The sequence below is a fragment of the Neomonachus schauinslandi genome, chromosome 1 (genome assembly GCF_002201575.2).
Source record: "Neomonachus schauinslandi chromosome 1, ASM220157v2, whole genome shotgun sequence".
Classification (NCBI taxonomy): Eukaryota; Metazoa; Chordata; class Mammalia; order Carnivora; family Phocidae; genus Neomonachus; species Neomonachus schauinslandi.
The window spans coordinates 196,584,963-196,599,430 of NC_058403.1; the positions used below are offsets into that span (position 1 = coordinate 196,584,963).

The window sequence follows — 14,468 nt, forward strand, 5'->3', positions numbered from 1 at the left end:
TTATTTTTTAAGATTTTACTTATTTATTTGACACAGAGAGAGAGAGAGCACAAGCAGGGGGAGTGGCAGAGACAGAGGGAGAAGCAGGCCCCCTGCTGAGCAAGGAGCTGATCCTGGGATCATGACCTGAGCTGAGGGCAGATAGATGCTAACTGACTGAGCCACCCAGGCGCCCCAAAATTTTAGAATATAGTAGAATGTCAGGGTAAGAAAGGATTTCATTTAACAAGACATAAAAAAGCATAAAAGAAAAAAACTGGACTTCCACATCTAAGAAGATGAGGTAGACATATTTTTCCCCTAGTTTCCCACTAAACACAACAAAAAATCCTAGACATCATATATAAACACGAGACTCTAAAAAGTCAAGAGAAGAAGGCAGACCAGTGAGGTACCTCAGGACTTAAGGAAAGACACAGTGGTGAGTTCCCTGGGTTTTCTTTTTCACTCAAACATCCCAGATTTGGAGCTGAAGATGCTGGCAACCCAGAAATGCCAACAGATGATACAAAAGAGAGTCCCAACAAAAGTCTGCTCTCTTTAGCCAAAGGAGCAGGAAGGGGGTAGCATAGCAAGACAGAAAACATTTAGACAGTAACAGCTCTATTCTAGCCAAACACCACAGAAAAAACTATGGCCCCACTCCCACCCAAAGGCCAAATGGAGAGCCTTAGACTTCCACCCTCATGAGGCTGTAATAAGGCTCCCTAACATCCCCACTGGGGTGGTATCAGAGAAGGCCAAGTAGGGAGCTGGGACTTTTACCCCCACTGGCCAGTAACAATGCACCACCTGGCCTACTTCTCTAGTCCCTCAGTGTCTGTGGAAACCAAACCTAGATTTCTATGCCCATCCGAAGAGTAACAAGGAGTATCTCCCACTTCCTGCAGTGCTGGTGTCAGAGAAGAACTAGTGTCAGAACGTTAACCACTGCTCAATGGTAAAGAGGGAACGAGAATTCTCACCCCTACCCAGCAGTTAACAAACACTTCACCAGGCTTCAGGTGTCAAAAAAGGCTGAGTGGGGCAAACAAACAAACAAAATCCAACTCTTAAATAGAACAAACTGGTAGCTGCCAGAGGGGAAGTGGGTGGGAGGATGGGTGAAACAGATAAAGGTGATTAAGAGGTACAAACATGGGGCCCCTGGGTGGCTCAGTCGGTTAAGCCTCCAACTTTTGATTTCAGCTCAGGTCTGATCTCAGCGTCCTGAGATCAAGCCCCGAACTGGGGCTCCGCTCTCAGCAGGAAGTCGGCTTCTCTCCTCCCTCTGCCTCAGCCCTCATCCCTACCCGCCCCCCCCCCTGCCCCCCAGGCTCACACTGCTCTCTCTCAAATAAGTAAATCTTTTAAAAAAAAGAGGTGCAAACTTCCAGTTATAAAACAAGTAAGTCGTGGAGATAAAAAGTACAGCATAGGGAATATAGTCAATAATATTGTAATAGTGTTTGGTGACAGATGGTGACTCTACACTTATCACAGTGAGCACAGAGGAATGTATAGAACTGCTGAATCACTATGTTGTCCGCCTGAAACTAATAGAATACTGTATGTTAATTACACTTCAATTAAAAAAAAGGCTGCGTAAGGAACCTGGACTTCTACCTCTACTTCCCAGTAATCAGGCAGTACCTCCCTCACCAGTCCCCTGCCAGAGTATTAGAAAAAGCCAGGTAAAAAATCAGAGTTTCAGAACAAAATACAAAATTGTTCAGGTTTCAATCAAAAATCACTCATCAGGGGTGCCTGGGTGGCTCAGTTGGTTAGGCATCCAATTCTTGGTTTCAGCTCAGGCCATGATCTCAGGGTTGTGGGACTGAGCCCACATCAGGCTCTGTGCTAGGTGTGGAGCCTGCCTGGGATTCTCTCTACCTCTCCCTCTGCTCCCCCCCCCCCCCCCCCCCCCACCCCTTCTTTCCCTCTCAAAAAAAAAATCACTCATACCAAGAACCAGGAAGATCTCAAACTGAATTTAAAGAAGACAATCAATAAATGACAATACCGAGATGACAAGGATAGGTGGGTAGAAAGTAAAGGAACAGAAAAAGACACAACATGCACACATTAATTAAGAGAAAGCAAGATGGGCGCCTGGGTGGCTCAGTCGGTTAAGCGACTGCCTTCGGCTCAGGTCATGATCCTGGAGTCCCGGGATCGAGTCCCGCATCGGGCTCCCTGCTCGGCAGGGAGCCTGCTTCTCCCTCTGACCCTCCCCCCCTCATGCTCTCTCTCTCTCTTTCTCTCTCTCTCAAATAAATAAATAAAATCTTTAAAAAAAAAAAAAAAGAGAAAGCAAGAAAGGCTCTATCAATATCAGATAAAGTAGACTTCAGAGCAAAGACAATTACCAGAGACAGAGGAAAATTATATAATGATAAAAGGCTCAAGCTACCAAGAGTAACAATCCTAAATGTACATGTACCAAACAACAAAACTATAACATTTGTGAAGCAAAAACTGATAGAACTAAAAGGAAAAATAAACAAATCCACAATTCTAGTTTTGGAAAGTTCAACACCACACTCTCAACAATTGAGAGCAACTAGAAAGAAAATCAGCAAGGGTACAAAAGAGTTCAAAAATATCAATCAGCCTGATCTAATCAACATTTATAGAGACCTCCACCTGACAACAGCAGAACATACATTCTTTTCAAATGTCCACGGAACATATATCCAAATAAACCATATGTGGAGCCATAACTCAAACCCTGACAAACTTATAAGAAATGAACTAACACTGAATGTGTTCTCTAACCACAATGGAATCAAACTAGAAATCAGTAACAGGAGGATAATTAGGAAAATCTCCAAACACTCAAAAACTATGCAACATACTTCTAAACAATCTTTGGGTCAGAGAGGAAATATCAATGGAAATAAATTATACTGAACTGAATGAAGATAAAAATACACTTGTGGGTTATGTTAAAATTTGTGGAACACAGCTAAAGCAGTGTTTAGAGATGAACTTATAGCACTGAATCCACCAGAAAAAAAGGAAAAGCCTCAAACCAATAATGTTATGCTCCTGCCAAAATAACCTTTAAAAAAAAAAGGGCAGAATAAACCAAAAGCAAGCACAAGGAAAGAAAGAATAAAGAGCAGAAATCAATGAAATTAAAAACAAAAATAGAGGGGCGCCTGGGTGGCTCAGTCGTTAAGCGTCTGCCTTCGGCTCAGGTCATGATCCCAGGGTCCTGGGATTGAGCCCCACATCAGCTCCCTCCTCCACGGGAAGCCTGCTTCTCCCTCTCCCACTCCCCCTGCTTGTGTTCCCTCTCTCGCTGTGTCTCTCTCTGTCAAATAACTAAAATATTAAAAAAAAAAAAAAATAGAAAAATCAATGAAAAAAAACCTGATTCTTTGAAAAGATTAGTAAAATTGACAAATCTCTAGTAAGATTGACAAAAAAGAGAAGACACAAATTACCAATATCAGGAATCAAACAGGATATCATTATAGATCCACAGATACCAAAACAATAATAAGTAGGAGGGGCTAGATCAGTTGGTAGATCATGTGACTCTTGATCTCAGGGTCCTGAGTTTGAGTCCCACATTGGGCAGAGAGATTACTTTAAAAAAAAAAAGATAATAAAAAAGATCTGGGGCTCCTGGGTGGCTCAGCAGGTTAAGCGTCTGCCTTTGGCTTGAGTCATGATCCCAGGGTCCTGGAATCGAGCTCTGTGTCAGGTCCCTGCTCAGCGGGGAGTTCTGCTTCTCCCTCTCCCTCTGTTCCTCTCCCAGCTCCTGCTCTCACTCTCTCTCAAATAAATAAATAAAATCTTAAAAAAAAAAAAGATTTGACAAATCAAAACAAAACAGACCAATTCCTTAAAAAAATACTAACTACCACAATTCACCCAATATCATACAAACAATTTCTATTAAGGAAACTATTAAGGAATTTGCATTTGTAATTTAAAAACTCCCACAAAGGGGTGCCTGGGTGGCTCAGTGGGTTAAGCGTCTGCCTTCGGTTCACGTCATGATCCCAGGGTGCTGGGATCGAGCCCTGTGTTGGGCTCCCTGCTCTGCAGGAAGCCTGCTTCTCCCTCTGCCTCTCTCTCTGTCTCTAATGAATAATAAAATCTAAAAAAAATAAAATAAAAAATAAAAGCTCCCACAAAAAGAAACCTCCAGACCCAAATGTCTCCATTACCAAATTCTACCAAATATTTAAAGAAGAGGGGTGCCTGGGTGGCTCAGTCGTTAAGCGTCTGCCTTCGGCTCAGGTCATGATCCCGGGGTCCTGGGATCGAGCCCCACATAGGGCTCCCTGCTCCGTGGGAAGCCTGCTTCTCCCTCTCCCACTCCCCCTGCTTGTGTTCCCTCTCTCGCTGTGTCTCTCTCTGTCAAATAAATAAATAAAATAAAGAAGAATTAACTCTAATCCTACATAATCTTTCCCAGAAAGTAGAAAGGGGAACACGTCCCTATTCATTTTATTTTTTTTATTATTTTTTAAATTTTAAGTAAACTCTTATGCCACACATGGGGCTTGAACTCATGACCCTGAGATCAAGAGTCACATGTTCTACAAACTGTGCCAGCCAAGCCAAGCGCCCCTCCCTATTCATTTCATGAAGGTAGCATTACCCTGATATCAAAATCAAAGACAGTACCAAAAAAAAAGAGGAGGGTAAGGATACAGACCAATATCACTCATGAACAGACACAAAAATCTGTAACAAAACTTATCAGGGGTACCTGGCTTGCTCAGTCGGTACAGCATGCAACTCTTAATCTCAAGTTTGTGAGTTTGAGCCCCACTGGGTGTAGACATTACTTAAAAATAAAATCTTTATCAAATAGAATTTAGCAAATAAAAAGAATTATATCGGACCATGACCAAGTGGTACTTATTCCAGGGATGCAAGGCCAGTTCGATATTTGAGAATCAATCAACATAATCCACTATACTAACAGACTAAAGAACAAAAATCACATAATCATATCAACTGATGCAGAAAAAGTACCTGAAAAAATTCAACACCCATCTGTGATAAACACTCAGAAACGCAGGAATAGAGGGGACTTTCTTGACTTGATAAAGAGCATCTACAAAAAACATACAGCAAACATTATACTTAATGATAACAGCCTGAATGCTTTCTCCTTAAGATCAGAAACAAGGCAAGGATGTCTGCTCTTACACTCTTATTTGACATAGTGCTAGAAGTTCTAGACAGCAATAATAAGGCAAGAAAAGGAAACAAAGACATATAGGTCAGAAAGGAAAAAAATTTTAAAAAAAAAAAGGAAAAAATAAAACTGTTCCTACTTGCAGATAACATAATTATCCATGCAGAAAATCCCAAGGAATCTACAAAGCAAGATCTTAAAATAAATGAGTTTAGCAAGATCACAGAATACAAAATATACATACAAAAATCACTTGTATTTCTACATGCTAGAAATGAACATGTAGACACCAAATTTAAAATATAATACCATTTCAATCACTCAAAAAATGAATACCTAGGTGCAAACCTAACAAAACATATACAGGATTCATATGCTGGAAACTATACAACACTGGTGAAAGAAATCAAAGAAGATCTAAACAAACAAAGGGACATATTGTGTTAATGGTTGAAAGGCTCAACACAGTAAAGGTGTCCATTCTTGCCAACTGTTATACAGATTTGTAATAGGCTAAATAATGGCCACCCAAAGATACTAGGTCCTAAACCATGTAATCTGTAAACGTTAGTTTATAGGAAGAGTCTCCCAGATTGATTAAGAATCTTCACATGGGGGAGGCGCCTGGTTGGCTCAGTCGTTAAGCGTCTGCCTTCAGCTCAGGTCATGATTCCAGGTCCTGGGATCGAGCCCCACATTGGGCTCCCTGCTCAGCGGGAAGCCTGCTTCTCCCTCTCCCACTCCCCCTGCTTGTATTCCCTCTCTCGCTGTGTCTCTCTCTGTCAAATAAATAAATAAAATCTTAAAAAAAAAAAAAAAAAGAATGTTGACATAGGGAGATTACCCAGGTGGGCCTTAAATCCAACCACAATTGTCATTATACGAAAGAGGCAGAGGGAGATTATACACACCATGGAGGGAGAAGGGGATGTGAAAATTGAGGAAAGATTTGAGTGATATGGCCACAAGCCAAGGAATGCCACCAGTCACCAGAAAGTAGAATAGACAAGGAATAAATTCCTCCCGGGGCCCACAGGGAATACAGCCCTAGCCAACTCCTTGATTTTGGACTTCTGGCCTCCAGAGCGATGAGAGAATAAATGTATATTCCTCTAAGCCACTAAAGTTGTGGTAATTTTTTACAGCAGCCCTAGGAAACTAATTCAAGGTTTAATGCGATCCCTATCAAAATTCCAGCAAGAAATTTTGTATACATAGACAAGACCATTCTAAAATTTATATGGAGGGCACCTGGGTGGCTCAGTCAGTTAAACATCTGCCTTCGGCTCAGGTCATTATCCCAGGGTCCTGGGATGGAGCCCCACATCGGGCTCCCTGCTCAGCAGGGAGTCTGCTTCTCCCTCTCCCTCTGCCCTTCCTCCCTGCTCATGCTCTCTCTCTCTCAAATAAATCTTAAAAAATAAAATTTATATGGAAAGGCAAAGGAACTACAATAGCCAAAAAACAATTTTTTTTAAAGATTTTTTTTTTTTTTATTTGAGAGAGAGAATGAGATAGAGAGCATGAGAGGAGGGAGGTTCAGAGAGAGAAGCAGACTCCCTGCCAAGCAGAGAGCCCGATGCGGGACTCGATCCTGGGACTCCAGGATCATGACCTGAGCCGAAGGCAGTCGCTTAACCAACTGAGCCACCCAGGCACCCGCCAAAAAACAATTTTGAAAAAGAGGAATTATTCTACCTAATATCAAAATTTAGCAAGCTACAATAACCAAGACCGTATTAGTAGAGAGACAAACACATAAATTAATGGAACAGAACTGAGAATCCAGAAAGATTTTTTTTTTTTTATTTGAGAGAGAGTCTTTCAAGCAGACTCTGTGCTGAACGCTGCGGGGCTCGATCCCATGACCCTGAGATCACAACCTGAGCCGAAACCAACAATTGGACACTTAACCTACTGTGCCACCCAGGCACCCACAGAATCCAGAAATAGATTTAAACAAGAATGCCCAGGGGCGCCTGAGTGGCTCAGTCGTTAGGCGTCTGCCTTCAGCTCAGGTCATGGTCCCAGGGTCCTGGGATCAAGTCCCACATCGGGCTCCCTGCTCGGCGGGAAGCCTGCTTCTCCCTCTCCCACTCCCCCTGCTTGTGTTCCCTCTCTCGCTGTGTCTCTGTCAAATAAATAAATAAAATCTTAAAAAAACAAAAAAACAAAACAAGAATGCCCAACTGATTTCTGAAAGATACAAAAGCAATTCAATGGGGGAAAATAGCTTTTCAACTGCAGTGCAACCTAGATGTCCTTCAATGGATGGGTAAACGAACTGTGGTATATCCGTATCACGGAATACTAATGAGCAATAAAAAGGAATAAACTATTGATACACTAGACAAAGTGAATGAATTTCAAGGGAATTATGGTGAGTGTAAAATGCTAATCCTAAAAGGTTACATACTATATTTTTATACATACATCATATATATGTATTACATACATATTTTTTTTTAAAGATTTTATTTATTTATTTGACAGAGACACAGCAAGAACACAAGCAGGGGGACTGGGAGAGGGAGAAGCAGGCTTCCCGCTGAGCAGGGAGCCCGATGCGGGGCTCGATCCCAGGAGCCTGGGATCATGACCTGAGCCGAAGGCAGCTGCTTAACCAACTGAGCCACCCAGACGCCCCCATACATTATATTTTTATAATATTCTTGAAGTGACAAAATTATAGAAATGGATAATAGACTAGTGGTTGCCAGGGGTTAAAGAGGCAGTCGAGGCATGAAGGAAGTAGGTACAGCTCTAAAAGGGGCATGAGAAAAGGTGGGGTCACAAGGATCTCCAAATTTGTAACTGCTTTATTTCCTAAAATAGGATCTTACAAAAATACAACAGAACAGGGGTGCCTGGGTGGCTCAGTCAGTTAAGTGTCTGACTCGGTTTTAGCTCCAGTCATGATCTCAAGGGTCATGGGATCAGGCCCTGCGTCAGGCTCCCCACTCAGCGCCATGCGCTCTCTCTAAAAAAATAAATCTTAAAAAAAAAAATACAATAGAACATTAAGGTATGACAAAGCTGGGTGGCAGATACTCAAGTTATGTGTAATGTTAGTCTATGTTCTTTGCTGAAGACTTGAAACATGTGAAGGTGAAGGGCTTGGCTGAGTACTGTTATCTCAAACTAATAAAAATCCTAAAACAGTCACTACATCTTGCTCTGTCTTCTTCACAACCTTCTCAGGACTGGAAAGCCCTGTCCTCATTCATGTGTCTGGCATATTCTGAATGGCATCCAGATCCCAGCCCCTGGGGCTACTGCCCTGCCCCAACCCTACCCCATCCATCAACCCCATCTCTGTCCACCTCTACCTCCTGGGGCCCATGTCACCCAAGTTTACACACTCCTAGTTTCTAGGACAGCACTTGCTCCCTAAAGGCTCAGAACAAAACACATGAAGCTGCTCTACAAAGGCATGAAAAGGGATTTGAAATTTATCTACCTTAGAAAGCCAGTGAAGATATTTTATAATTTGGCATGCTCTCATCCTCTCATCAGTGCTGAATAATACAAGGTATAACATTGTCCTCCTTCCTGTTTCCACTAACTTGTTCCACCCTAAGGCCATAAGTAACCAGGCAGTTCTCATGGGATTTCAGACCCATTCCCCAAAAGGGACTTCTCCTTCCAGCCATCTGGCTGTGTCACTTTTGCCCAGCACAGACTTGCCAGCAGTGTTAAATGCTACACTTCCTCAAGTGGACACCAAATGACCAGGGACTTAGAAGCTGGGGTCCTGTGGGCATCAGCTCCAAGAACCACTTAACTCCCTGTGACTGCTGCAGGGTCCTCCACCAGGAAAGGCAAAGAAGGAAACACTCTGACTCCTCAAAATGCAGGTTCACCGTACTCTGGATAGAGGTCTTCTCAGATCCCTATCAAGTGCCCCAAGTTAATGGTTTTTCTTTTAATTCTTTTGTGTGTGTTTTTGTATCTCCCAGTTTCCTGTCTGTGCCTGTGTACCCCTTTTATAGCTTATTTTATCACTTAATTTTAGAATTGCCTAGGTCTTCTGTTTTATACTATTTTTTTTAAATTTTTTTTTATTTATTTGACAGAGAGAGGGAACATAAGCAAGGGGAGTGGGAGAGGGAGAAGCAGGTTCACTGAGCAGGGAGCCCGATGCGGGGCTCAATCCCAGGACCCCAGGATCATGACCTGTGCGGAAGGCTTAACAACTGAGCCACCCAGGCACCCATTTTATACTATTTTAAATTGTAACTTTATAGTTCACTGTTGCATAGTGCTTCTCTTAATGGCCTTTCCTTTCTTATACATTGTAACTCTTACTTAGTAAAGTGCTCAGCTCAACCAACACCCCACAAGACTGGAAGCTATGGAGCAGCAAGGACACATGTGTTGCAATCACTAATGTATACCAAACACACACAAAGTTCCAGACACACACCTAATAGAATGAATGGGGAGGATACAGGACTTGGTTTTTGTTTTTGTTTTTTTAGCTTCTTCCTGTCTTTACTCTTTACTTATTTTTCTACTTCTTAGATACAGTTAATCTTTTACTTTTCTAATCTGATTCTCCACTTAAAAATTCTCAGCTTAGGGGCACCTAGGTGGCTCAGTTGGTTGGGCATCTGCCCTCGGCTCGGGTCATGATCTCAGGGTCCTGGGATTCAGCCCCACGTGGGGCTCCCTGCTTACAGGGGAGTCTGTTTCTCCCTCTCCCTCTGCAGCTCCCCCTGCTTGTGCTCTCTCACTCTGTCAAATAAATGAACAAAAATCTTTAAAAAAAAAATTCTCAGCTTATTTGAAAACAGCAACACTATGAGACACACCCTGTCCTACCAAGAACATAAGCTCAGTTGGCTATCTGCGGACACATGACGACATGGGGTATCTGTTTCATGGGTATGACTAAGTGCCTCTGCATTTAGCAAGCAGGCGATGTCCAGGGCACAACTCCAACTGCTATATGTTGGTGTTCCATGCTCCGGGGAGAAAAGAGCTTTTGGAAACTTGGAAAAAGCAGCCTGTGTCTTTCTGATGCTGCCTTCCTATAAGCAAGGGTCACATCTCCCCATGCTAGGAACTTGGCAGGCTGCATTCAAACACCCAAACTAGGACATCCCATTGGAAGGTTCTTCCATAGTCTCTTACTCACACACTTGGTTATTCAGAGATGGAGGCACTCCAGAGATCCTCCTACTCATTTTTTCAGGGAACAAGGCCCCGAGAGAGGTAACATTCAACCATGGTCACACAGAGCCTGTGGCCATAATACAGAGAAGTTGCTCAGGAACCAGAGAAAGACTCGGGCAGAATCACCCAGTCTTCCTGACACAGCCATTCATTTTAATACTGTGTATGTGCACTCACGTTATACCCTCTAGAGCACCAGGAAGTGCTCAGGGCAGCCCAAGAATGTGTTATGTCTCAGCTGAACTCACCACTATCTGGCTAAGAGAAGCTGCCGAAGATCTACTGAAAAATGGGGAGTGGGAATGGGTAACTCATTCCCTCTGTACCAGTATCCAGTGCAGTGCCTGCCACTAAGTCTGAGTTCAATGCTGCCCTCGATCCCGGTGAAATACAACTCTGTGGAGAGGGACCTTCCCAGAGCCTTGATGAAGCCCCTGGCTCTCTAAACACATGTTCAACAGCCATGATAAAAAGTGTGAAAAATGGACATAGCTGCAGGCAGCAGCAGTTCCACCCCTCAGTTCTAGACATTCCACCCCAGGGGGGCAGAGAAACCTTAAAAGTGGTATAGCCTGCAAAGCCTGGCCACAGCCCTCTGGGACACTGCTATCCCAGAGCTGCCACTCAGGCTGCCGTCTCCTTCCTCTCTTGGTAAAAGCCTGCACTCCTACCCCAAGAGCCAGCAGCACTAGGGAAGCAGGCCCCACAGTACCCTAGGTACCCACGGCAGCCCTCTCTGCGCCAGGTGAACATTCAGCACCTAACAGCACCACTGCGGCAGCACTTCCACGGCACTGGCTGTGGGCAACAGGAAGACCATCTGAGCAGGGCCACCTCCCACCAAGCTCCTGGGCAATGGGCCCCCGACAAAGAAAGGACAGTCTGTGGGCACGGGAAGCCCAGGGGCCCCAGACCCCAAGACTCAGCTCAGCTAAGTGTCCTCACTCACAGGAACCAGATCTAGTCGGGGTTGGAGCCGGCAATCCCCTGCATCTCCCAATGGCCATGCCAATGCTTTCTTTCTCCACCTGCGACCTTGGGAACTCTCCAGTGATAGGCAAAAAAAAAAGTCAAGTTTTCAGCAATGCCTAAAAGGTGGTGTCCTTTGTAAACCAAATACTTGCCCTAGAGACAAGCGTATTTTAAGTTTACCAAGTCAGTCAGCAGGGGACGCAACTAGGGAATCAAAAGCATTATACAGTGACAGGCAAGGACCCCAAACTTTGGGGGCAGGAGGCGAGTTCAGCAGGAAAGAAAGAATCCTTCCGGCCCTTCCTGTCACCAATACTAATCCCCAGCTATATGTGACTGAAGTACGTGCCTTGTTTGGCGGGGGGGGGCATATATATATATATATATACATACAGATATATGCCTGTATCTCGGGTCCCTGGGAACTAGAAGATTCCACTGGAAGCCCAGCTCCAGGAAAGAAGCAGCTCTCTTCTGCTCAGCCTGCCTCCTCAGAGCCCCATGCACACAGGAAGTTCAGTCAATAAATGCTTTCCACTCAGTAAATGCAAGGAACAAATGCGTATGTGGCACCAACTCAATTCATAGTAAACTTAATGTTTCCTCATATGCAGAAAAGCCCACAGGGAAGGAAACCAAGATATCTTAACTAAAATTCTGAAAGAACAGCTCCCTACTAGTTTTTGCTTTCTAAGAATGAAGGAAAAGTTGTAATAATCAATCCATTACTAACTACACAAAATGAGGCTAAGGCAGAGGGAGCCCACCCCACCACTCCCAGGAACTGCTACTCTCCAATAGCTAGGTTACCTAAAAACTGTACTTAAACTCTCAAACTGCTTCTATTCGCTGTAGTAATGAAAACATTTAAGGAAAATGGGACTATCTTTTTAAACCAAACAAACAATAAAATCCCATGTCCCTGTTTCAAATGGTTTTGAAAAAGTCAAAAGCAAAACCAACTGAAACAATTGCTTTAGGTTCCATCTAGCAAAAATGCTTTTGTCCAGGGGCAGCGGGTGGCTCAATTGGTTGGGCGTCTTGGTTTCGGCTCAGGTCATGATCTCAGGGTCTGTTAGGTTGAGCTACCCCATTCAGCTCCTTGCTGGGTGTGGAGCCTGCTTAAGAGTCTTCTCTTTGCCTCTCCCTCTGCCCCTCCCCACCCAGCACTATGCTCGGGTGCATGCTTACTCTTTCTCTCTCTCTCTCAAAAATAAATAAATAAATAAATAAAATAAAAGCTTTTGTCCACTCAGAAGTTAAAATTAAATGTCAAATGTCAGTCTAACATTAATATAAAAATTCTGGAGGGTTAACCAGTTTAAAACTGCTCAAACTGATGGCCAACAGGATGTACTCCACACAATGGAAAACAATAGTGTGAAGTCACTGTTTATTTGGGCTCCAAATACCAAAAAGACAGGCAGCTTTCTCTGCTTTGAGTTAAAAACGGGCCTTTTTCACTCTTTAGCATCAGATGAGAAAGATGTTGAACCAAGTCACTGGTGAAGATTCAAGGTGTAACCTCAAAAGAACTCACAGCTCCGGAGGCAGATGAGGACTCCCTGACATGAGGCAAGCTCCCTCCTGGCCTGTGAGCTGTGGGAATATCACCAGAGGTATTGGAGGCAGCCCCACAGAGACACCACCAGGGAGCTGGAGAACCCACCAAAGGAGTCTAAGGTTACATACATAGCAAGACACTTAAAGTAAAAACATTTGGAAGAAAAAAATTACCTCTGAGAAGCAAGCACTACACAATCATCTATTAGAAAAGCTGCTTTGAACTTGGAAAACTCTTGCAAATTCTCACTTATCACAGATACCAAAAGCAGAGGTGCAGGAAGGGCAATGGTTTCTGCTGATGGTGGTTTGTTTTTTTTCAATAAAGGCAGGAAGGAAGCAAAGGTTTAATACCTGGGTACAAACTCACTCAGGTGCAAACATGTCCTAGAGGAAGGGAAGGAAAAGGCTCAAAAACCCAGGGCTGCAGGCCATTCTCCACTGGACCGTGGTTTTTCATCTGGGTGGTTTTTCATCTGGGTCAATTTTTCACATCTTCTGTGACAAAACTCACTGAGAAACAGTTCATTCTACACTCCACTGACCTCAGTATGACGCTTGCTGTTAAACATTACTCACTACTGAACTGTACACTTAAAAATGATTAACATGGTAAATTCTGTTAGATGTTTTTTGCCACAATTAAAAAAAAAAAACTTTAGTGGGTAACATGGTAAATTCGGTTACGTATTTTTACCACAATTATAAATAAATATTTTTTTAAAAAACACATTAGTCGGGCGCCTGGGTGGCTCAGTTGGTTAAGTGGCTGCCCTCGGCTCAGGTCATGATCCCAGGGTCCTGGGATCGAGCCCCGCATCAGGCTCTCTGCTCAGCACACACACACACACACACATTACTCAGAGTCACACCAATTAGACTTCAGAAAAAACATTTATGAGGCTTAGGTCCAGTCTTAATTATCGATGCCCAGGTTGGGCACTGAGAACAGAAAAGGGTAAACTGAGGGACGCCTGGGAGGCTCAGTCGTTAAACATCTGCCTTCAGCTCAGGTCATGATCCCAGGGTCCTGGGATCGAGTCCCGCATCGGCTCCCTGCTCAGCAGGGAGTCTATTTCTCCCTCTGACTCTCCCCCTGCTTGTATTCCCTCTCTCGCTGTGTTAAATAAATAAATAAATATATATATATATATATATATATATATATATATAAAAGAAAAGGGTAAACTGAGCCCAAAGACAAGGACAATCTGGCTGTAGCAGCTGGAGTAAGAGGTGGGTTGGAGGTGGGGAATAAGTGTGAGAGGTCGGCGGCCAGACTCAGCAGAATCCAAGTGAGAATGAATTATCACATCCGGGTACCTGTGTGGCATCCAAGAACCCAACTAAAGCAAATTACAATTATCTCAAGACAGCCCAACAATAATTACACTTCAGTGCATATTTACCGACTACCTACCCTGTGCCAGGTGTGAAGCTTCATCTGCTATGCAGGCAGTGTTCCCAAATATCATTAAAAATATTCAATTGAGATTTACACACATTACTAAGTCATAAAGCACAAGAGATAATAAAACTAACTACTTATATATTATAAATCGGCAAATTTAGAAACACCAAGTAGGTGCTTACTGGAACTAAAAAGTTT

At 43.4% G+C, this 14,468-nt stretch overlaps 1 protein-coding gene across 3 annotated transcripts in view; it reads right to left on the reverse strand.

The window, feature by feature from the left end:
- Window positions 1-14,468, reverse strand: part of DAG1 (dystroglycan 1) — a 69,881-nt gene that overhangs the window by 22,875 nt on the left and 32,538 nt on the right. The window contains exon 1 of one of the 3 annotated variants that reach the window (XM_021686896.1): window positions 4,981-5,027. The exons of the other annotated variants lie outside the window; for them this stretch is intronic. The gene's annotated coding sequence lies outside the window, so the exon portion shown is untranslated. Of the gene's footprint in view, window positions 1-4,980; window positions 5,028-14,468 lie in introns of those variants that run through there. 3 annotated transcript variants of the gene reach the window in all.